Below are 23,054 nucleotides of genomic sequence, written 5' to 3'. Positions count from 1 at the left end.
GTTCCTAAAGCCACACGTATATGATAAGGAAAGAATGTTAAATTATGACTACTTTTCATTGCTACTCCTGCCCTCCTTATCTTTCTAAGAAAAAAAGGTCCTTGATTTACTTGACTAATTACCTAATAATGGGATCAGTTTGACTAAAAACTAGAAAAGCCTGCAGACTACTTGAGAAAAGAAAAGGGAAGCATAAAAGACGTGGAGGAGCAAGGAGGTTTACGAAAAGGTGACTGTGAATTTGGAGGAAGAGACCATGTGAGAGAGAGAAAGCAGTTTTGTGAAGTGGAGGAAAAGTAAAGTGAACATTTTGGAAATCTTATAATGATATAATTTTCATGTTATTTCTTTTCACAAAGGTGCAATGAAGCTCTCTGTTGCTCACCTAGGCTTTTGGAGTTGGTGTTGTGTTTTTTAAACCTAGATAGACACCGATTTCATATATGGGTAGAAAAAATATCAGAAAAAATCTTACCATACACTGGTAGTGATAATCTCTGGGGAGATAATTTTGTGGGGGAATTTTCATTTTCTTTATTGGATGTTTCTTTAAGTGTCAATGTTCTGTAATGAGTATGCATTCCCTTAGTTAATAGGAAGCAAAATATAAAACTGTGGGCTTTGTTCCCTTATCTCAGGGCAAAAGGTGAAAATAGTGAAATAAAAATGACTTAATTCTACCCAGGGTCTTTATATCAAAGCTTTCCCACTGATAATATTAAAACAACCAGCTGCCTTTATTCTTTATTTTTTGATTGAGGTACAGTTGATTTACAATATTATATGTATCAAGTATACAGCATACTGATGCATAATTGTAAAGGTTATACTCCATCTATAGTTATAAAATATTGGATATATTCCCTTTGTTGTAAAATATATCCTTGTCCACTGTCTTTATTTTTGAAGGTATTGACTAAACTTAATTTTCATTACAGATATTTGCTCAACCACTGTAGCACTTGGAATTGTTAGCTGTGTAAAGGATGAGCGTGTATGTGTGTGTGTGTGTGTACGCGTGCACACACATAACCCCATATTGTTAAATAATTTTAAAAATAATTTATTTGTTTATTTTTGATTGCTCTGAGTCTCCTTTGCTACACTTGGGCTTTTCTCCAGTTGCAGTGAGTGGAGGAGACTCCTCACTGCAGTGCGTGGGCTTCTCACTGTGGCGGTTTCTCTTATTGCAGAGCACAGGCTTTTAGCACATGAGTTTCCGTAGTTGCAGCACGCGGTCCCAGTACTTGTGGCTTGCGGGCCCTAGAGAGTGTTGGTTTCAGTATTTATGACACATGGGCTTAATTGCTCTGCAGCATGTGAGATCTTCCCAGACCAGCAATTGAACCCGTGTCCCCTGAATTGGCAGGCAGATTCTTATCCACTGTACCACCAAAAAAGTCCTATTGAACAATTTTTATCAACTTTAGTTCATAAATCTTTTCAAATAGTTTCAATGACTGCTTGTTGATATATGATTTTTTTCTTCTTTTTAAAATAAACTAACTTCAGAGAAGTTTTAGGGTCACAGCAAGATTGAGAGGAAGGTATAGAGATTTCCTCTGCACTCACTCCCCTGCATATGCGTAACCATCCCCATTATCAATATCACCCACCAGAGTAGTACATTTGTTAGAACTGATGAACCTATACTGACACATCATTATCGTCCAGGCCTCATAATTTGCATTAGGATGCACTTTTGGTATTGCACATTCTGTGGGTTTGGACAAATGTGTAATGACGTGTGTCCACCATGCTTTTTTGTGTTCTCTGTCCCTGTCATGTCTGACTTTTTGCAACCCTACAGTCTGTATGTAGCCCACTAGGCTCCTCTGTAACCAGGCAAGAATACTGGGTAGCCATTTCCTCCTCCAGGGGATCTTCCTAACACAAGGATTGAACCTGTGTCTCCTGATTGGCAGGCGGATTCTTTACCACTGAGCCACATGAGAAGCCTGCTATACCCACCATATGTTATCGTATAATGTAGTTTTACTGCCCTTAAAATCCTCTGCGTTCCTACTAATCATCCTTCTCTCCAGGCTGCCTAGTCCATCCTGGACTAAACTAACGGAGTATTTATGGGTCCAACAGGATATGGGAACAAAGGAAAGTTATTCATGAGTGTGAACATGATTATCAGGCATAGGCCTGAGAGATAGCCTAATGTCAGCAAAAAGAGCCAGCAGACCCAAAGAAGTCCGAAGCAGGAAGGCATCTCAATACCTAGCAGGGCCCAGGTAGGAATTAACACGTCAGCTTGAATAGATGACAACTAGAAGCCCCAACATCATGTCCATCTCTGGAATTTAGGAGTTCCAGAAAAGGAAGGAGAGGGACATTCTGCATTCACTGAGGTTTAAGTTCCTGCCCATTAGGCAGAATGGGAGTTTAAAATAGGAATTAAATGTAGTGATATAAAAATCAAGTTAACTTCATGTACTTCTAAGTTAAAATCTGAAATCTATAAAAATCTAAATATGCTGCCAATGTCTTACTAGAATGTTTTGAAATGTAGTTTCTTGCATCTGAAAAGCTTTAGGCTACCTTCCAAACATCATGACTAGAAAAAAGGTGTCATTGTCCTTGATTCTGAGGACATATTACATAAGGAGTAGATGTATTAACCATACCTGTGTAGAATTAAAATAGTACCTTGATATATACTCAACAAAAATGTGTACTTATATTCACTAAAAGATATGCTCCAGAATATTCATAGCAGCATTATTTGTAATAGCTCAAATCTAGAACCTAACCAAATGCCCTCTGATAGTATAATGGAGAAATAAATTGTGGTATGTTTTAACAAACAAAACAGCTTGTAACAGTGAGAAGGAGCAAGTTATTTATGACAGCATGACTACATTTCACAAATCTAAACCGGGTGGAAGAAGCCATTCACAGAAGTATGAACGTATTATCTCATTTATATCAAGTATAGATGCAGGAAAAACTATCAGTCAACTGTCAGGATAGTGGTTACCTTGGGGTGTGCAGTGGCTGGTGAGTAGAAGCGAGACTGAACGGTGCTTCTGGGGAGTTAGTAGCATTCTACTTCTTGATCTGGTAGAGTATATATGGATGTGTTTGTTTTGTGAAAATTCATTCGGTTGTACTTATATATGCCTTTAAAAAGTACTGTGGCTCTCGTGTACTTGTTCTTCCTTTTGTCCCTCAACTGTGCAGTTTCTAGTTTATGATTTGGCAAAAAAGCAGAGTCAGGTAAAGAAAAGTTAAGCCCTGAAAAATGGGATGATCAAAATTTAAAATTTTTTTTCTTTTTTACACTGATAGATATTTTCTTGTACTTAAAAGATGATTGCTCAAAATAGTAGAGTAATTTTGGAAGGACTCCTGAATTTGAAAGAAAACTACATTTTGGAATACCTAGTACTTAAGATGATTTCCATGTGAGGATGCTAAGGAGTCTAAACTTGCTTTATGAAGATGGACTTTCTTGAACAGCACCACTTAGATAATTCAGCATTCAGAGCATCAATGAAAACTTAGCACTTTAAATCTGGCTGGATTGTAGATAGAGACTGTCATGTTAGATTTAGTACAACTGTAGAATTAATACTCAAAAACCCCATGCTGCACAGTTTTCCCATATGTTACTTAAAGATGCTATATAGTTTCTCACTCACAAGCTGCTATATTAGAGTGCTAGCTGATTTTATGCCTTCAACTTGCTTAATGTTTTCATTTATAAACAACCGAATTTTAAGCCACATTGGTCAAACAATCTATTGCAAAATAATTTAGAGTAAAACTATAATAAATTTATACAAAGTATTGATTTAACATTTATTTTCAAACTATGAAAGTCAATGAACCATAAATCTGTAAATAAATTGGTGAAGCAAAAGACATAAATGACAAAAAATTGGTCACTGTGTTGTGTATGGGTTTTTTTTAGATGGCTACATAGGGGAAATATATGGGAGGAAGCTTCATAAAATTTAAAATTAGTAACATAAAAGTAACATAATGCACAAAGAAGTAGACTGTCTCAACAAAATTGTGAAGAAAAACACCCAGGAATCTGGTTCATAATCTTGACATACTGGCTTCACCATTCTATTGAATGATACCCTGCAAAGGAAAGCATCTTCACACTCTTCTGCTTCCAAAGATTTTTGGAGGCAGATAGTTAAAGTCTATTTAATTCTTAGAATATCATGTTTCTGTTTGTGTGCATATGTTTGAATATCTTTACTATTTAAAAGACCGCATTGAAGACATCACCTTGGCCCCCAGTGGATGTTTGAATCCCCTCTACTACGTGCTTTAAACAGTCACTCAGCCTGGATTTGATCACCTACAGTGATGGAAACTCACTCCTTTCAGTACATTTTGGTCCATTTGTTCTAGCCTTGACTGGTTCCTTAGGGATTATGGCAATGCCAGTTTAGTCTTATTTTGTCAGATAAAACCTTTTTTTCTAAAAAAAACCTTTGAAATCCAATTTCAGTGGTGTCAACTGGGCGCAAGAGAGACCAAACAAGAGAGTCGCTATGTTCATGAAGATACACCATCCTCATTGCTTAGGAAAAAAAGGAAGTTCTTCATTTTGACACATTTAATCGATAGTTGCTGTCTTCATGAAATATTATTAGTGTGAAAAAAAAGACAGAGTTTTCATTTGGAAATTATGTTATAACGAAGTACATTCCCATTAAAAATTTCTGAGATCCACCCTGATTGGACTAGTTTAGGTTTAGTTCGTGTGCCTACCACTGACCTGGGGCCAGGCGAATGGGACTGCTAGGCCTGGTCATGTGCCGTAACTGTAGGGTGGTGTTCTGTCGGATCTCGTTGACTGTGACACGGTGAGCAGTGAGTCACAGAGGACGCTGAGGCTGCGGTCAGGTCCGCTGCGAGTGCTGTGCAGGCTGTGGACCTCTCACACGGTCTGCAGTGTGACTGGCACCACCGTGGAGCCCTGTGATGCATGACCGACCTATGCAGCTCTATGCAGGACCCTGGCTGTGACCTGAAAAAGGAATTATTGTCATGCTGGAGAAGCAAATTACAAATGTCCACTGTCCTGATTAACTATATTTGAATATCTGTTTGTTCCCAAAAGGCTTAAGAGGGTACTTATTTTTTTTAAATAAAGGTAAAAATTATTTTTTAAAGTTGACAATGCAGTCTTAGTAATAGAACAATGAATTTATAAGCAGGATAATTCTGTAATTCTATTCACTCTGCCTCATATATATTCAAACAAATGTTTAAATAAACATCTTGTCCAGCATGTGGTTATTTTGTGAGAGTCATGATTTTTCCCGAAAGTTAAGAGGATACTTAATGATCCTCAATCTTATCTGGTCTATTTATATATTCTGTCTCTGCAACAGTGGTTTTCAGTTCTTTTTTCTCCTGTTACAATATGAACCAAGAATGGTTTTCATTAAGTGCATACCTAGGTTACATAAATTCTGAAGTGTGTTCTTGGACTCTTACTTGTTCGAACTCCTTTGTTGCTCACTCAAGAAGCACACCTGTGGTCTCTTGAGCAACATAGGAAAAGAGAGGCATGGACCTGATTGTGTGTGCTCTGTTCATGACGATGTGACTTCCTCCCCTACTCATAGCAAGCCAGGTAAAATGGGAAATGCTTAGAGGATCTCTTGTAAACTGTTTTGAGGGATACCTGCAAGAAGGAGCGACAGGCATTTTGGTATCCTGGATGTCCATATATCTGCTTAGGCCGCACACCTGATCTATCACCTGTGCCTATCTAAGCGAGTGACTTCCCTCGTGGCTAGATGGCAAAGAATCTTCCTGCAATGCAGGAGACTTGGGTTTGATTTCTGGGTCAAAAAGGTCCCCTGGACAAGCAAATGGCAACCCACTCCAGTATTCTCGTCTGGGAAATCCCATGGACAGAGGAACCTGACGGGATACAGTCCATGGGGTTGCCAAGAGTCAGAAGCAACTGAGTGACTAACACTTTCTCTTCACACCAGACATACAGAATCAGTTGCAGGAACAGTGCCCAGCAAGCTGTGGTTTAAAAAGCCTTCTAGGTGAACGTAATACACACAGAAGTTTGAGAACTTAAAGCAATGCTTCTTGAACTTTATCTTTTGGCTGTGCCCTGGGGCCTGTGGGATCTTAGTTCCCCAACCAGAGATCCAGTGAACCTGCGCTCCCTGCATTGGAAGCAGGGAGTCTCAACCACTGGGTCACCAGGGAAGTTCCAGTGCTTCTTGAACTTTAATATGCATAATTATCACCTGGAGATCTTATTAAATGCAGATTCTGGTTAATAGGCATACTGATGCAATGGTTACATTCAGATCCCCTCTTCAGGACTGACACTCCCAGGAACCTCTCTGGGAATTGCCTTCAGTCAAAGCGAGCCACCTCATGCAAAGTCATGCCCCCTTCCAAGGCGTAGCCTGCATCCATTGGCTGATTGACATGCAGAAATAAAAGTCCTATCCCTTTTCCTCAAGGCAGAGAACCCTCACGGGAATCTCTGATCTCTAGACATCCCTGTAGAGTCAGCTGAAGCCTCTCTTGCTTCATAGTTCAACTTCTCCCACTTCACAAGCCTGCTTCCCTCACCTCTCATAGGTGTTGTTCCCTACATAGAGTTGCCAGATTTAGCAAATATAAATGCAGAACACCCAGGTAAATTTAAATTTAAATTTCAGATAAACAAAAGTAAAAGTTGCTCAGTCGTGTCCGACCCTGTGACCCCATGGACTGTAGCCCGCCAGGCTCCTCTGTCCATGGAATTCTCCAGGCAAGAGTACTGGAGTGGGTTGCCATTCCCTTCTTCCCAACCCAGGGATTGAACCCAAGTCTTCTGCACTGCATGTGGATTCTTTACCGTCTGGGCCACCTGGGAAGCCCAATATTTAAAATAAGCATGTCCCTAATATTGCATTGTTTATTGTTTATCTGAAATTCAAACTTAACTGGGCACCCTCTATTTTATCTGGCAACTCTATCCCTGTAGCCCTACCAAATAGACTTCCTGCATGTAAATCTCAGAGTCTCAGAGTCTGTTTCCCAGGGATCCTAGCTGACAAAATGACAGTTAATCAAGTAACAGTTGGTTTCTGGAGATACTTGGAAAAGCAGACTGGAATGGGATTTTGGAGTTGTTTCACCCAACAACTGGCCTACAATGAAGACCTGATCACGGGTGTAGATATTGACCCTTGCCAAGTGGTTGTGGTATAATCGTGAAAACTCTGCCTGTGGGTAACTGGGATGGAAGACCAGTGGAAGGGGATGCTCTGGAGGGTTCTTTGAGAGTTCCAAGGGATGTAATTGACTCTGGAATTGGATAACTATTTCTCTAGTCTATTAATGCATTAGAGAAAGATGATGAAAGGCTGAGGGTCATTAACCACCTATATACGTTGAGGTGTGAAACCAGAGACCCTCCTTGCCAGCATATAAAGAGGCACTAATTTGGAGGCCAGAAAAGACTGAGGAACAAAACCAGGACTAATAAGTAGCAGAATCCAAAGAAAATTGGGTTTTCTATCATGTCAGTTCTGTTATACCAAGGTCAGGAACCTGACTGGGAAGAAGTAGTACCCTGAGATGTGGGATGAGAGTTTATATCAGTGAGTCTATATATGAATTCAAGATCCTCTGGGTCAAAGCATTAAAAATTCTTCTGAATCCTCTGAGCTTCCAGAAGTAACCTACTCCTCCCTGTAAGCGGCTAGCATTCCCCTGCCCTCTCCTTTTTTTTTTTTTTAATTTTATTTATTTTAAATTGAAAGCTGCTCTGAAAACTCTGGCAGTCATAGGAGGGGCAAGGTAGGTAACTGGTTTGGGAGGGTGGGCTGGTTTTTTGCCAAAAGCCTGGGTAGAGCAGTCTGGATCACATGGCAGCCTCCTGAGCGGGACCCCAAAGTATCTCCCATGTGTGAGGATCTCTGGATCTGCCCCAGCCCCACCCTCTCTCCAACCGTATGGATGGCAGAAGAAAGATCAGAACATACAGCCCACTTATGACTGGAGAGGATAACTTGTCATCTGGCTTTGCAGAGAAGGTTCCACCTTATGCTCGTAGTACATTATCTTTACCGTGTGCTAGGATATCACATTTACAAGGGGAAAAAATGTAAAATACTTGAATGAGATTGTATTATAACATTACTATTATTGACAGTATCTGCTTTCCAGGCTGAAGTGATTCATTCATTATTCTAGTCCTGCTTCAGTCATTTATAATTTGTGATAATTATGCTTTTCTTTCTAATATAAAAATATATAAAAATAAAAACTTGAAAAGGCAAAAAAAAAAAAAAAAGAATACTGGAGTGGGTTGCCATGGCCTTCTACAGAGGCTCTTCCTGATTCAGGGATTGGAACCCATGCCTCCTGTGGCTCCTGCATTGCAGGTGGATTCTTTACCACTAAGCCACAGGGAAGCCCCCTAGATTCCATATGCATTATTACACAATACTTGTTCTTCTCTTTCTGACTTACTTCACTCTGTATAAGAGGCTCTAGGTTCATCCACCTCACTTAAACTAACTCAGATTCATTTGTGTTTTTGGCTAAGTAATATTCTATTGTACACATGTACCACAACTTCACCCATGCATCTGTCGATGGACATCTAGGTTGCTTCCATGTCCTGGCTATTTTAAATACGGCTGGGGTCTCACAGAGTCAGATACGACTGAAGCGACTTCGCAGCAGCAGCAGTGAACATTGGGGTACATATGTCTTTTAGAATTGTGGTTTTCTCAGGGTATATACAGGCTTTCCAGGTGGCACTAGTGGTAAAGAACCCACCTGCCAATGCAGGAGACACATGAGATTCAGGTTCAGTCCCAGCGTCGGGAAGATCCCCTGGAGGAGGACATGGCAACCCACTCCAGTAATCTTGCCCGGAAAATCCCATGGACAGAGGAGCCTGGTGGGCTACAGTCCATGGATGGCAAAGAGTTGGACGTGACTGAAGCGACCTAGTACATACGCACATACAGGGCATATACCTAGGAGTGGAATTGCTGGGTCATATGGTAGTTTTATTCCTAGTTTTTAAAGAGATCTTCATACTGTTCTCCATAGCAGCTGTATCAGTTTACATTTCCACCAACAGTGCAAGAGGGTTCCCTTTTCTCCACATCCTCTCCAGCGTTTATTGTTTGTAGATTTTTTTGATGATAGCCTTTCTGACTGATATGAGGTGATACCTCATTGCAGTATTGATTTGCATTTCTCTAATAGTCAGTGATGTTGAGCATTTTTTCATGTGTTTATTAGCCATCAGTATGTCTTCTTTGGAGAAATGTCTGTTTAGGTCTTCTGCCCATTTTTTGATTGAGTTGTTTGTTTTTCTGATATTGAACTGCCTGAGCTGCTTATATATTTTGGAGATTAATATTAATACTTTGTCAGTTGCTTCATTTCCCCTCCCTTTCTTGAAGATGATTCTGGGGATTCTGCCTTACAGGACAATTCATGCTTTTCATTGGATTTATTCCCATTTCATCTCCTGACCATAAAACCACTAACTAGGTCACAACATAATCTAGCAGGGAAAGGGGTAGACCTGCTGAGGGAGAGAAGGACTCTATACCACAGTTGCTGAAGGAGTTAGCTGACGGGCAACCTTGGGAACCAGGAGAGCATATGGGCCACAGATCGAGTTTCGTGGGAAACGGACTCTGAGGTTGCCAAATCAAAGGGCACTGAATAAAGTTAGGTAACAGAGTTTATTGATAGTGGACCAGTATCCCATGATACAAGATTTAATACCTGTTAAGGATCCAGGGAAGTGGTGGATTTTCCATTGTAGTTTAATCCTATATTGAATGTAGTTCCTTGTGCTGTACAGTAAATCCTCGTTGCTTATCCCTCTTCCCGCTTTCCTTTTTGGTAACCATACTGTGCTCAGTCACGCAGTCGTGTCCGACTCTTAGTGACCCCATGGACTGTAGCCCACGAGGCTCCTCTGTCCATGGGATTCTTCAGGCAAGAATACTGGAGTGGGTTGCCATTTCTTACTCCAGGGTAGCCATAGATTTGTTTTCTATGTCTGTGAGTCTGTTTCTGTTTTGTATGTAGATTCATTTGGATTATTTTTTAGATTTCACACTTAAGTGATATCATGGTATCTGTCTTTGTCTGACTTATTTCACTAAATATAATATTCTCCATGTCCATTCATGTTGCTGCAAATGGCAATATTTTATTCTTTTTATGGCTGACTAATATTCCATGTACACATATTCTTAAGTCAAATATCTGTTGATGGGTACTTGGGTTGCTTCCATATCTTGGCTATTATAAATAGCATTGCTATCAACATGGGGGTGCATGTATCTTTTCAAATTTGTGTTTTCATTTTTTCTGGACATGTGCCCAGGAATGGGGTTGCTGGATCATATGGCAGTTCTATTTTTAGATTTTTGAGGAACCTCCATACTATACTCCATAGTGGTTGCACCAACTTACATTCCCCAAAACAGTGCACAAGTGTTCCCTTTTCTCCACATTCTCTCCAACCCTTGTTATTTGTACACTTTTTGATGATAACCATTCTGACAAGTGTGAGGTGATATCTCATCGTTATTTTGATTTCATTTTCATTGCTCTGATAATTAGCAATGTTGAGTATCTTTTATTGTGCTTGTTAGCCATCTGTATATCTTCTCTGAAAAAAATGTCTATTTAGATTTTCTGTCCATTTTATATTGGATTGTTTGTTTCTTTGATATCAAGTTGTATGAGCTGTTTATGTATTTTTGAATATCAATCAAAATGACATGGCCAAAATTTGTTGGCCATGTCATTTGCAAATATTCTCTCTCTTAGAGCTGTTTTTGCTGTATCCCATAAATTTTGGAAAGTTGTATTTACATGTTTTATCTATCTCAAGGTATTTTCTGGCTTTCCCTTTGATATCATCACTGACTCATTGGTTTTTTAGTAGCATATTGTTTAGTTTCTATATGTTTGTTCTATTTCCATTTTTCTTATTATAGTTGACTTCTAGTTTCATACTATTGTGGTTGGAAAAGATGCTTTTTATAATTTCTGTCCTCTTAAATTTGTTGAGACTTGTTTTGTGACCTAATATGTGATCTACCCTGGACAACGTTCCAGGTGGGCTTGAAAAAAATGTATCTTCTGGGGTTTTTTTGGATATACTGTCCTGTACATATAAATTGTGGTCTGTTGTGTTGTTTAAGATCTCTGTTGCCTTATTAATTTTCTGTCTGGATGATTTGTCCATTAATGTCAATGGGGTATAAATGTCTCCTATTATTGCATTATTTTCAATTTCTCCCTTTATCTCTTAGTATATGCTTTATATATTTAGTTGTTCCTATATTGAGTACATATATATTAATGAATGTAATATACTCAATTTGTATTGATTCTTTTATTATTAAATAATTCTCTTCTTTATCTTTTGCTATAGCCTCTGTTTTAAAGTCCATTTTGTCTGACCTGAAGGTTTTTTTTTTTTTAATCCAACCAGCCACTCTGTGTCTTTTGATCAGAGCATTTAGTTCATTGACATTTAAAGTAATTGCTTATAGGTATGTAATTATTGCCATTTTATTACTTGTTTTCTGCTTGTTTTTGTAGTTCTTGTCTGTTTACTTCGTTTGTTCTCTTGTGGTTTGATGATTTTCTTTAGTAGTATTTTGTTTTGTTTTGTTTTGTTTTTCTATATCTATTGTAGGTTTTTGTTTCATGGTTACCATGAGGTTCATGTATGTTGACCCATTATTATATATACTTGTTTTATTTTTTTTTATTTATTTTTTTCACCACATGACTCTTTTATTTTATTATTTTATTTATTTATTTATTAAAAAAATTTTTTTTTATTAGTTGGAGGCTAATTGCTTCACATTTCAGTGGGTTTTGTCATACATTGATATGAATCAGCCTATTACTTGTTTTAAACTGGTAGTCATTTAAAATCAAACACATTCTAAAAAACCTACATTTTGTGTTTTTGATATCATGTTTTACATCTTCATATGTATCCCTTAACTGTTTATTATAGTTAAAGTTGCTTTTAAACTTTTAATCCACATACTGGCTTATTTAAATTGTCTTCAGTCCTTACTATGTATTTGCCTTTCCTAGTGGAATTTTCTTTTTTATAGATTCTTACTTCTTTTCCATTTAGAGAAGACTCTTCAACATTTCTTTGAGAGTAGGCTTGATATTGATGAGTTCTTTTAATTTTTGCTTATCTGAGTTCTTTATCTCTCCATCTATTCTAAATGGTAATCTTGCTGGGAGAGTGTCCTATGTTGCAAGACCTTCCCTTTCAGTAGGGATATATCACACCACTCCCTTCTGCTTGAGTTGGCACTGGGCATAAGGCTGGACTTCCTCTCTGCTCACTGGTCATCACTGCCCTCTCAGGAAAGGATCTGAGCCCAGATCGTCAGAGCAGAAGCCCTGAGGGTTGGACTTGAGCTAGCGCTGTTCCCTTTAAGTGTGGGCTTTTTCCCCTCTCCCTGTATCAGGACCTTTGCCCCAGAGGAGGGGAGTACCGAGCCAAGGGGGGCCCATGTCCATGCAGAGGTCCAGTGTGCTGCCTGGACCTCAGTCAGGCAGAGCCCTTAGTAGACAGAGCCCTTAGTCAGATCTTTTTCCTGAGTATGGGAACCCCAGAGTAAGTGCCTCACCATGGCATGGAGGGAGTAGAGCCAGCATGTTTGCTGGCACATGCTGGGGCACCTGGGGAGGTGGTCATGGGAAACGCCGCAGCCACTAGGGCAGACCTCTTGCTCCCCTGCCTTTGGGGCTGGCCAATGCATGTGTGCTCCTCATGAGCAGAGTCCAGGCTTCTCCAGAATTTCTGTCCATCAGTGGTCCTCCAACAAGCCAAAGGGACTTGTTTCCTCCAGTAGGACCTCCAGACTGGGATTCCCAGTCTGTGGCTTGACTCACCTGGGCAGGTGTCAGCCCATCCAATCTCCTTTCTCCTGTGAGTCCCCTCCTAGGGGCACAGATCCAGACTTGACCACAGTTCATCCATTCCTACCTGACTACATGTGTATCTTTCTTACAGTCTTGGTTATACAGGAGAACTCCTGCCAGCTTCCAGTTAGTTATCAGTGATAACTGTTCCACATGTGGATGTATTTTTTATGCATTTGTGTGGAGAGGTGAGCTTCACATCCTCTTACTCCACCATCTTGATCTCTCGATCACTTTTTAAATAGCAAGACCTTAGATTAATATTAGACAGCTTCATTACTTGCACCTAAAACTGTTTCTAATTGAAACAATAACTTGCTAACTTTTGACAATGTATTCTGGCTCCCCAGTATGAAAGAAAAGGATTTAGCTTATTTATAACTACCTGTATTTTCTTTTTCTTAGCAATGGTCCAGTTATTTCTGAATCTCAGACCTCTTCAGGACATACTGACTTCCTCATCAGTATCCCCTAGCACATATTCCTGCTACATCCTCCTTTGCTTTGCTTCATCAATCAGTAACATTTCTCCAGTTGCTTTTTGTCTTCCAGAAATATAAGGCAATTTCTTATTTGATAATGACTCCTAATTCATAGTAGAATACTAGCTGTCCCCCAGTATCCACTTCCTTAGTAATAGAACTCCCAATTTTTAAGTGGATATGTGGCCACCCAGAATAAAGTTTATATCTGTCATTCTTTCCACAGCTCGCTACAGCGCTATGAATAAATTTTGGCCAAAGGGATATAAATGAAAGTGTTCTTTCACTAAGAAACATCCTCAAAAGGAAAGCACATCCTTCTTCATCCTTTCCATCTTCCTGTTGGCAGTGTTGTTAATATTTTTGGCTGTAATTCAAGCAGTCATTTTGGACCATAAAGTGATCTTGGGAATAGAAACAAGGATGAGCAAAAAATGAGAAGTCTGAGGTCCTTAACACTAGGCTGACCACTTCTGGCCTTCTGGAACATAATAGAGAAATAAACTATCTTATTTAAGACACTATTATTTTAGATTTTTCTGTTATTCAAAATGAACTTAATCCCAAATTACAGAGCTGCTCTAGCCTTCACTGTCTTTATTGTTGTACTTTTAATACCTTTTCTTCTTTGCTCACATGGTGTGGCATGGGACCTTAGTTCCCCAACCAGGGTTCAAACCCACACTCCTGCATTGGAAGCACAGAGTCTGAACCACTAGACTTCCAGGGAAGTCCTTTAATACCTTTTTTTAAAAAAAAAATTTCCTTTACCATCATTTTAGAGATTATTAAGAAGGGAAAGATTCAACTCATGGGTCTGATCTTGAATCTGGACTCTAGATCATTCCTTAAGACAATTAGATATAAGAACAGCATTAAAATGGCCATGAGGGAATTCAAATAAAAGAAAAAGAATCATCTACTCTTTGGCCATCCCACCACCTCACAAATTCTCTTTCTCTGGTTCCCTTTCCAGGTTTCCAGATTTAATCACAATTTTATACTTTACTTTTTCTATTTATCATCAGCATTTTCATAAGCTGTATACTGCTTCTAATTATGATTTTAACTATGTATAGTTTATTAAGTATATGTATCATATTTGATTTAACCTTTCCTCTACTTCTGTTTATTAAAATAATTTCTTAGGTGTGGGATTACCAAATCCAAAGATTTGAACATTTCTATGGTTATCGAAGTATATTATCAAATTGTAACTCCAAGGGACTTTCCTGGTGGCCCAGTTGTTAAGACTCTACACTTGCAATGCAGTAGGCTTGAGTCGAATCCCTGTTCAGGGAATTAAGATCCAACAAGCTGTGCAGTGCAGCAAAGAAAAGAAAAGGAAAGAAATTGTAACTCCAGTATAGATTGAATTCAGGTAAATGAAGGGGGATGAATTCAGATAGGCTAAGAGCTGGGGTAATGATGTTGAGACAGTCATGTGTGCCTACTAAGTCGCTTCAGTCGTGGCTGACTCTTTGTCTCATCTACTCTATGGACTGTAGCCCGCCAGCCTTCTCTGCCCATGAGATTCTGCAGGCAAGAATACCGGAGTGGGTTGTCATGCCCTCCTCCAGGAGATCTTCCTGACCGAGGGATCAAACCCAAACCCTCTGCATTGCAGGCAGATTCTTTACCACTGAACCACCAGGGGAGCTGTCTCTCCCCTCTTCATCACCCTAATGTACATGAGACAGCTGGATCCCTTAGAACTTCTCTTGGTAGCTTGTTGTTTAGTCACTAAGTCGGGTCTGACTCTTTTGCAGTCCCATGGACTGTACAGGCTCCTCTGTCTACTGCGTTTCCCAGGCAAGAATACTGGAGTGAGTTGCCATTTCCTTCTCCATGAGATAGCCATAGTCCATTGAATATTCAGGGACAGTGATTGTAATAGAGTTTGAGTAGTGAGTGGTGTAAGTGTGGATAACTAAGGTCCCATGCTGAGATCTGATGGTGGAATGCCAACCTGAAGGGAGTTGGGACTTTATTCTGCAGGCAGTGGGAAGCCTGTGAAGATTCACAAAATGACAATGAAATTTTATAACAATGTTTGGATGAATTGTAAGGAAGGAGTTGAGAGAGAAAATATGAGGTGAGGAGGGAATAGGGATATATGGAGACTGCTTTGAAATTATTGCAGTATTCCAGAAATGAGAGGAGATGACTGATCACACAGGAAGTGGAATGAAAACCTTCCAAGTTAATGGTTTGGCTTGATGTGTCTTCTCTGTATTGTTTTTGAAAAGGCTCAAAGAAATTTTAAAATTTCTGTACAGACTAAAAAATAAAATTGGCAATGATAGTGTAAACTTTAAAATGAAAGCTTATGTGTCAAAATAATAGATTCTTTTCTTATTGCATCATGATTTGGTTGAACTGGAAGCTGTCAGTGACACTCTCTTGAACCTTCGAATGTCTAAGAACAGAGGGAATACTGATTGTCCTCTACCATCTGTTTCATCATCTGCCTGTACCCCAGGATGAAGGGGTTGTACTGGTCAGAAAAACAGTCATATCCCAAACACAAAGGAATGACCACTCCCTAGGAAAGCTAATAGAATTGGGGAAGGAGTGGCTAAAGGAGACTTCAGCCATAATTCTATTGTTTTAAAAAAATCTTTTTTATTTTGTATTAGAGTATAGCCAATTAACAATGTTGTGATAGTTTCAGGTGGACAGCAAAGGGACTCAGCCATACATATTTGTGTATACATTCTCCCCCATCCAGGCTGCCACATAACATTGAGCAGAGTTCCGCATGCTATACAGTAGGTCCTTGTTGATTATCCATTTTAAATATAGCAATGTGTACTTTAAATATAACAGTGTATAGCAATGTCCATCCCAAACCCCCCATCCCTTCCTCCCATCCTTTCCCCCAGCAACCATAAGTTTGTTCTCTGAGTCTGTGAATCTGTTTCTGTCTTATAAACAAGTTCATTTATATCATTTAGATTCTGCTTATAAGGAATATTATATATTTCTCCTTCTCTGTCTGACTTACTTCATTCAGTATGACAATCTCTAGGGCCATCCATATTGCTGCAAATGGCATTATTTCCTTCTTTTTTTTAATGGCTGAAAATATTCCATTGTATATATGTACTATATCTTCTTTATTCATTCCTCTGTCGATGGACAGTTAGGTTGCTTCCATGTCTTTTTCCATGTTCCAGCCATAATACTAATGTTTGCTTTTATACATAGAAAATCTATTTCAATATCACTTATATAATTAGAAATATTGGGTTAAACAAACCCATAAGTGCCTGAGTACATTGTACTACATTTCCTACTAATCTTTAACCTTTATTTACTTTATCACTTAATGATCTTTTGCTGATTTTCTTCAGTTCAGTTCAGTTTAGAGGTTCAGTTGTGTCTAACTCTTTGCAACTCCATGAATCGCAACTGATTTTCTTAGTAGGCTTGAATAGAATTCTGTTTTCTAACTCATCTTAAATACTTATCTCAGAGTAATGTCCTTTTCAAGGTTCATGTAGAAACTTCAGGACTTGAGGCTATTTTACCACAAAAGCCAATTCTGGCTTGCCCTGTCATAGTCACTAACCTTCAAGTGACCCTGTTTGGAACTGGGCTAAGTAATGAGCTGTTCTGCTTCAGGTTCCACTTCTTGTTCCTCCCCTCTTTCTTCTTTATGGTCCTATGAGAGTGTCTCCCCACAAGCAGCCTCTGAGCAAAAGAGAGCACTTCAGGGAAGAGTCAGCTACCCCAGCTATTAGTTTATCATTCAGCATAGAATCACCACTTTAGCAAGCAGTAATCTGCCTCTGAGAGAGCAACTTAAAAAGGTCTTAATTTAAAAAAGAAAAAAAAAGTCTTAATTTAATCTGGAAACTTTTTTTTCTAAAAGGGTCAACATGTCTAGGAGAATAAAGGCTGTCTTTAAGCGAAAATCCAGTATTTAAGCCCCAAACAGCATTTCAGAACAAAACTACATAATATATTTTTATTACAATTCACTAAGAAGAGAACAAAAAAGAGATGGGTTTAGGTCTAGGTTTGCTAAAAGGAAAGTTATGTTGCATTGCTTCAGTCGTGTCTGACTCTTTGCAACCTCATGGACTATGGCTGGCCAGGCTCCTTTGCCCATGGTATTCTCCAGGCCAAGAATACTGGAGGGAGTTGCCATTTCCTTCTCCAGCGGATCTTCCCGACCCAGGACCTTCTCAAAATATAGATTATATATCAAAACATGTTATTAGAGATTACCTTCCTTCGGGATCTTTAAAAATAGAATAGGCAATCACTCCTCTTGAATGATTTAGCTGCAGACCTGCTTGGAAGTGAGAACTGAAGTAAATGCTGTCCTGCTGTCTCTTGCAGTTTACTAATCTATGACTTCTAACAACCCTTATCCCTCACCACTGGCTTTATCCCAGGTCACCATGGCATGGCAGAGATATGGAAATTGATGAGAAGTAGATGCTGGCAGTGACACCACAAGAACTGAGAAGAAATTATTACAATACTCTGTCAGTCCACCAACTGAGCAGTTACCATAAGCTGGACTGTACGGCATAATCCTTCAGTTATTTCTAGAATCTTGATCACTCAATCAATCCATTCTTGAAAAAATGACGGAAAATAGTTATCCCACCCAAGGAAATGTGATAAAACTGTGATTCCAATCTGAGCATAATATTGATCAGAACACAACAATGATATTCTTTTCTTCATATTCCTCCATGACGTCCAGTTCTTGTTCAAAGTCCAATACATACGACATTGTTTTTAAAAAAGGGGTTCATGGTGTACATTTATTGGAAATTCTGTAGAATGCATATAATTGGCATAAATCTCCGAATATGAATTAGTTTTTCAAGAAATGTATCTTTCTTCATTATTCTGCAACTTAATTCCTCTCTCTCTTTTTAGTATCATTCTGCCAAGCGACCTCCTGCCTTCCATGGTGCCCCAGTGTCAGGGTGGAAACGGGTGGAGCCTCGTCCGTGTTCATCAGGCTATGCTCACGTCTTTTGGAGTGTACCACATCCTGCCCACCTCCCCTGACTTTGGCCCAAAGGCTTGTTCCATCATCTCTCTTCCTGATTGCAGAGCCTCTCTGGATAACTCTCTTTCCCTCTTCCGTGCTCCCTCACCATTCTTAGACTGCAGAAAACTAGGTGGGGTGTCTAAGCTCCTGCCCCAAGTCTGTGTTGCTCTCAGCTGTGTGGAAAGCATTTTGCGTCTCTCCACACCACAGAGACCCAAGGGATGCTGTGAGGCGGCCCCTTTCCCGCGTGCCAAGGCACAGGCGTTTCCCGTGCGCCCTCACCGTCTGGGTGAGGAGGGCTCTGGTATCTTGCAGCCTTCTTGGGCTCTGTCTGGGGATGCACCACCCTTGCTTCCTCACACCACATTGGACAAATTGGAGAAGGACCTTGAACTCTTTCTTAGGAACTCACCAGTGTCTAAACCTGCTTTCCTTCTGATTTTCTCTTTTCATTTCCTAGTTCAAGTAAACTTTCTTTAGTCTTGGGCTTCCCTGGTGGCTCAGATGGTAAAGAATCTGCCTGCAGTGTAGGAGACCCTTGAATTGATCCCTGGGCTGGGAAGATCCCCTGGAAAAGGAAATGACAACCCATTCCAGTATTCTTGCCTGGAGAATTCCATGGGCAGAGGAGCCTGGCGGGCTACAGTCCTTGAGGCCACAAAGTGTTTGACTTGACTGAGTAACTAACACTAATTTAGCCTCGGAGGTGTGGGACCTCAGATCTTCCAAACTATCCATGCTCAGAGATTTTCAGCTTTTGGGTTTGTCATATTTGAAAATGTTTTCTGCTGTAACAGCCTTTCCCCAAGTTAATCAGTGCTTCACAGTATAGCTTTCATTGAAGATATAAATGAACTAGCAGGAATTATAAACATATCTGTAAATATATCAAAATATGGTGCCACTATACTGACTGCTATAAAAGAGATTTAATGACAAGAGGCAATGAGAGCTGGAAGATTTCAGTGCCAGGTAAGAAGTAGAGCATCTCCCACCCCGTGCCTCTCTCTCTTTCTCTGGCAAAGCATAAAAAGCACCTAGTTATTTCTTTTGGTTCAGCCTGATTTTATCTGTTACTGCACTTTCAAGCAGGTATCTATTACTACATAAGTCAAGGTCTACTTGATTGGCATCTGGAAAGCCCTCTCCCTGGAAAAGGAGAGATATTTCTCTGCTACTTCAGGGTTTGAGTTAGAACCTAATCCTACTAAACCTTGGGTGGGGAGGGGGGCCCTCAGTGGGTGCATGATGGCTGCCCATGCACCCTCAGATAAGAAAACTGGCAAGAAAAAGTAGAAATAAATGAATCTCCTCTACCTTGGAAATTAGTTCTTTTCAACAGATTGTGTTAGCACTTGGAATCACTGCCTTAACTACTAAAATTGATTAAATTAGCAGCTCTGTATTTTGCCAAGATTTTTATAGGCTTTTCTCCCCCTTCTCAACAAATTAAAACCTGGCTTGGAGGGGAGTATAGTAGACTGGAGACATTTCTCCTCCTGTTGCTGGATGCTGGTGTAGCAAGCTTTTGACAGTTTTTAAAGTAAAAAATTTACTTCTTGATTACTTTTCCTTATGTGTCTTATATCAGGCCTGCAGCATGGGTGTGTGGGAGGAAAACTAATGTAACATTGAAGGGTTTAATAAATATTTGTAATTTGGGGTTTTTAAATCATTGATTCACAGAAGTCTATTATTATTATAAAAAATAGAATTGTTTCCTTTCAAAGGTAATGCTAGATCTTTGGTAATATGTTATGAGTTGAATAAAATATTCCACATTATAAATGTCAGACCTAGTGCAATGGAACAGATTTAAAGCAGCATTTTTAATTTGTCACAAAATATAATAACTGCTAACAATCATACTCACTGCCCAAAATGATAACACTCTCCAAAGTCTAGAAAAGATACAATGTTTAACTTAAATAATGCAACAATAGGATGTGGTAGAATGATGACGAAATATGTATTTAGATGTTCAAAGTGATATTATAACCTCGACTTTCAATTCAACTGAAACACATATTTTTACTAAATTCTGTACCAACAACTTTGAAAGTATGCATTTTTGCTTGTGTTATAATTGGAAGTGAAAATAGGACACACACATGATATATAGATATAGATATAATGATCATAGCAATGTTTTTTAAAACTGTGCATGAGTAAAAGCCCAAAAGGCAATGCAGTGAAGTATTGTTAATGGTTGTCTTTTGGGTAGTGGGTATATAAACACGATTTTTAAATTTCTTCCTCCTTTCTGACACTCTCAAAATCTTCGTTAACAAGGATGTTTCTTTTGTTGGCCAAATGAATTAAACCTTCTTTGTTTAAAGTATTTATGTTGATCACTTGTGTTTATTAAGTACACTATTTTGTTTCTTTATGCTCCTCATGATGGTTTGGAAAAGTGGTATAAGCAAGAATTAAATGCTAACGTGGTCGCTGAGATGCATCATCTTCTCCACACAGTGTTACCAGGAAGCAGGTATCAGAACAAGGATCAAACACACTTTGGTCTTCAAAGTAATAAAGACACTGAATAGTCATAATTTCAGTGTAACTCTCCTCCCTCTGTGACTAGATAGATGGCTTTGCCTTTGAACTGACCACTGTAAAGATCCAGGTGTGTAAATGCTCAGATCTTTCTAAGGTTGACAACTGCTTCCCTTCACATTTCATTTTACGTAATGATTTCAATGTAGGAATGTCATGGTGTAAAGTGGTAGGGAAATATAAGGTGCTAAAATAAGGTAAAGCACTGTAGTTAAAAGGCTATGAGGGAGAAAGGCTATGGGGTTGCCTGTTGATTGCTGAGGTTTCTGCAGATTTTATCTATGCATTGAGTGAATCCTACTGATGGGGAAGGCGATAGAACCTGAACAAGGATCAAAAGGAGAGAATGTCTTTGATCATCTGTTTGACTGACAGTAGTAGTTACAATTTACTTGAGTATTTTGTAGGTGCTAAAAACTCATCCAAAATAACTTTCTCATCTGCTTTTAATGCAGCTGTCAGCATTGGTTTGTACAAAAAATTTGTTTAAGAGTCTAGGAAAACAGGCAAATGCATACCTTATAATTTCCCTACCACTGTTTCTTTAGGCTTTATTCTTTCCCAGCCCTGTACTCTAAGAAGGATCACTATTTTTATTAAACTTGTATTGAGAGCCTTAGGGCCAATCCCTAGGTTATGATCTCTCTCAAAGACTGTCTTTAAAATGTTATAAACAAATGATTTAAATGAATCTGTAAAGATTGTTTCATTGTTTCCCTGTCAGAGAAGAGACCTTGCGTAATCACTTAAGAAGTTATATGAAAGAAAGATCCAATGTATACAAGATGTAGAGGAGAAATCACAAAAATATAGGTTTCCAGAGCAGAATGAGCCTTGATGGGTACCCCACCTGAGAGTGTTCAAAATAAGATATAGCTCTGAAGCCTTCTAGAAAAGACTCCCACCTGTTTTTTTACACTAACAGCTTTGCACCTGACAGGGTCTGTGTGCTAGGTCCAACTGACTAGGGCAGCATGCAGGAGGAGATAGGCGGGAATATTGGCTAGATGGGAAGATCCCTAGGTCTGGAACATGGTCAAAAGTGGATAATGATCCCCATGTTCTGGCAGATCAGAAATGGCCAGCAGGTGCTGGGTGTAACAGCCTGCTTCTGAGAAAACCTAGGTAAGTCAGTCGGGACTAGGTAGTTGGATGTGCAGGGGTGGAACCAAGAGTAAAGAAATGGCAAAGAGTTGGACAGTGGGTCTCCCTGTAAGAAGGATTCTCAGAGAGAGACCTGGTAGCCAGAAAGGGATGGAGAGTTGGAATGGATAGACAAAGACAAAATCAGGATCAGTTCCTCTATTGTTATTGTTCAGTTGCTAAGTTGTATCCAACTCTTTGCAACCCCATGGACTGCCACACACCAGGTTTCCCTGTCCTTCACTATCTCCTAGAGTTTGCTCAAACTTATTAACACTGAGTCAGTGATGCCATCCAACCATCTTATCCTCTGTCACCTCCTTCTCCCTCCTGCCTTCAATCTTTTCCAGCATGAAGTTCTCTTCCAGTCAGTCAGCTCTTTGAATCAGGTGGGCCAAAGTATTGGAGCTTCAGCATCAGTCCTTCCAATGAATATTCAAGGGTTGATTTTCTTTAAGATTGTCTGGTTTGATCTCTTTGCTGTTCAAGGGACTCTCAGTTCCTCTATAAAAGGGTGATAATAATAAAATCAAAATCACTGTCAGCATATTGTTGAAAGAATTAAATGAGGTGATGCCTGGAGAAAAATAACTCACCAGGTAACCAAAAATAGATCCAGATCAAGAAAGAGCATAAAAGAAATAAGCAAAGTAGATCCTCAGAGTGGATGCCCAGGAGTCTGAATGGTTTTCATGTGTCCGAGTTTTCTAATTAGCGCTCCTTCTCATTTCTGGTATCTCAGAGCCTTCAGAGACTGGAGTCTTTCCTGTCCTACCTTCCAGCTAACCCCAACTCTACAGAAGTATGATTTCATTACCAAAACTAAAGTCAGGTTCTACATAACAAAGCTATGTCTGCAGCCCCCAAATAATGTTATCAATGGAAATTTGTTTTCCTCT

The sequence above is a fragment of the Muntiacus reevesi genome, chromosome 18 (assembly GCF_963930625.1).
Source record: "Muntiacus reevesi chromosome 18, mMunRee1.1, whole genome shotgun sequence".
Lineage (NCBI taxonomy): Eukaryota > Metazoa > Chordata > Mammalia > Artiodactyla > Cervidae > Muntiacus > Muntiacus reevesi.
The sequence above is the reverse complement of the archived record's forward strand: the minus strand, read 5'-3'. Positions refer to the sequence as shown.